Genomic DNA, 2142 nt, shown 5'->3' with positions numbered 1-2142 from the left:
TTAAAAAAAAAAAAAAGAAAACTCCTGAGGAGCCTGCAGGACATTCAGGGGAGCAGGCAGTGCCCTGTGGTGCTTTTGCTTAGGAAAAAAAAATCAAAGGGTTTTGTTTTAAGAGCAATGCAAACGCTGGATCCTTTAGCTGGTGGCATCTGGCCCAGCTCCTCCGGCATCCCCGGATCCCCACGGATCCCTCGCAGATCCCGTCCCGTGGCCGTGGGGGAAGGATTCACACACCGCTCCAGCGCGTTCGAGGGAACTGAGCCGTCTCAAACCCGGTGTCGAGAGCACAAAGTGTTTTCCTCCGGCCAAATCCGGCACAGGAAGCACAGTCCCTGGGTTCTCATTAAGCAGCCGCTCTTATTAAGCAAGTCCAGATTAGCCGTGTTTACCCTCCGTGAACTGCCCCCCCTCTGCGTTATTGTTCAGCCTCCGAGCGATGATGGGCACGGAGATGCAGCCATTTACAGGAACAGCAAAGACACCAAAAAGAGGCTCGAAGCACATCAAAACTTTAATTAGCGGGGGGAGAAAAATGTCCAAAGTTTCAGCTTGGGGGAGAAAAGAAAAAATAAATAAAGCAAATAACAACCCCAGGGCAAATTCTTATATCATCTGTAATGCGCAAGTGTTGTGTTTCAGTACTATTGGAAGTGAAAAGATGTTTTTCCGGGTAAATCTTTCCCTGGGTTAATTCAGGGGTGGGTTACGTCACCACGGAGCCGGAGGGAATGTTTTTCATCGTGCACTGAGCACAAAACCCACCCCAAAACCCAGCACCCGCCAGCTGCGCTCAGACATCAGGCAGCAGAAGGAGGCAAGAAATGAGACTGCTGGAAGAAAAGATCCCAGGGCAGTAGTGATGGTGCCAGCAGGGGTGGACAGCCACGTCCCAAAGCCCAGGCGCTCACCTCGTTATTGTTTAATTTATTAGGGACGGAGCCTCCGTTCCTGCCTGTTCCCTCCTTTTTCCAGATCACCAGTGAGAGGCACAGCCAGTTCTCCTCGGGAGCCCGCAGGTCACTCCCTGTATTGTCCAAATTCACTGTTGATTCCTCCCTTTGCTGCCCTTTCACAGCCCGTGAGAGGATCTTCTCATCTCTCCTGGGCTGGAGGACAAGCCTCCACCTCTCTAAAGTGCTAGAGAGGGTTTCCCTGACAAAATAATGAAAAAATAAAACAACCAGAAAAGGTTCATAGGAGGCAAATGAGCAGAAACCTTCCATTCCAGGACAGGTGAGAGTGCAGGATGATCTGGCCAAGTGTGGTGGGATGGAGATATTCTCCACTCCAGACCTTCTGCAGGTCGCCGGAGGCCAAATGTTGTCGATGAGTGTCCTCCGAGGCCAGGCAGATCCCAAGGACTAGCTCAGAATAACGTAGTTCATCCAAAAAGAGCTTAATGGCAAATGATTAAAAAGGAGCAGAGGGCCTGGCTGGGTCTCCTCAAGCATTTGCGACACTTGGAGGAAACACCAGCCTCTGAGAAGTTGGTTTGTCGCCCCTCTGCCATGGTTTCCCTCGGGTGAAGTTTCTCGTGCTGCTTCATGCCCTCGATTTGGACCTTCCTGGGACCACGTTTCTCCACGGAGAGCAAGGAGCTGGGCTTTGTGGGACCTCTGTGCTCATGGGAAGTGACCGTGTCACCCGCCCAGGCGCACGCGCACCACTCCACGGGTACGCCGCCAAACATCGGGACTCAGCAGCCTGCTGGCAACGTCTGGAGCCAGTTCTACCAAACCAGCAGGTTCTCATGCCACGTCCAACGCCATGGGTGGCAGCTCCCTTTGCACACTCACCTTTGGACCTGAAGACACTGTGGGATGTTTGCATCATGGGTGGCTCTCACCCATCCCATCCCTGAAACGCTACCTTGGAAAAACCCTGCCAGGGGCTTCCAAACTTTCCCCATGACCCCTGGAGATGCCTGGGGAGCTCGAAGGAGCCGTGGTAACATTTCTCCAGGCTGTGCACCATATCGGCCACCTCCAGTATCCCAGAGCCCCCCTCATTTCGATCCCACCAGCTCTCACCTACCAGGTCGCAGCAGCATCAGTCCTGCCCATCCCTCTCCTGCCATGGCCCGGGTGGGCACGCAGCCTCTGCAACAAGGCGTCAGCTTTTGTGGCCTTGAGCAGCATCTCC

Source organism: Apaloderma vittatum, unplaced genomic scaffold (assembly GCF_000703405.1).
Source record: "Apaloderma vittatum isolate BGI_N311 unplaced genomic scaffold, ASM70340v1 scaffold21708, whole genome shotgun sequence".
Lineage (NCBI taxonomy): Eukaryota > Metazoa > Chordata > Aves > Trogoniformes > Trogonidae > Apaloderma > Apaloderma vittatum.
The sequence above is the reverse complement of the archived record's forward strand: the minus strand, read 5'-3'. Positions refer to the sequence as shown.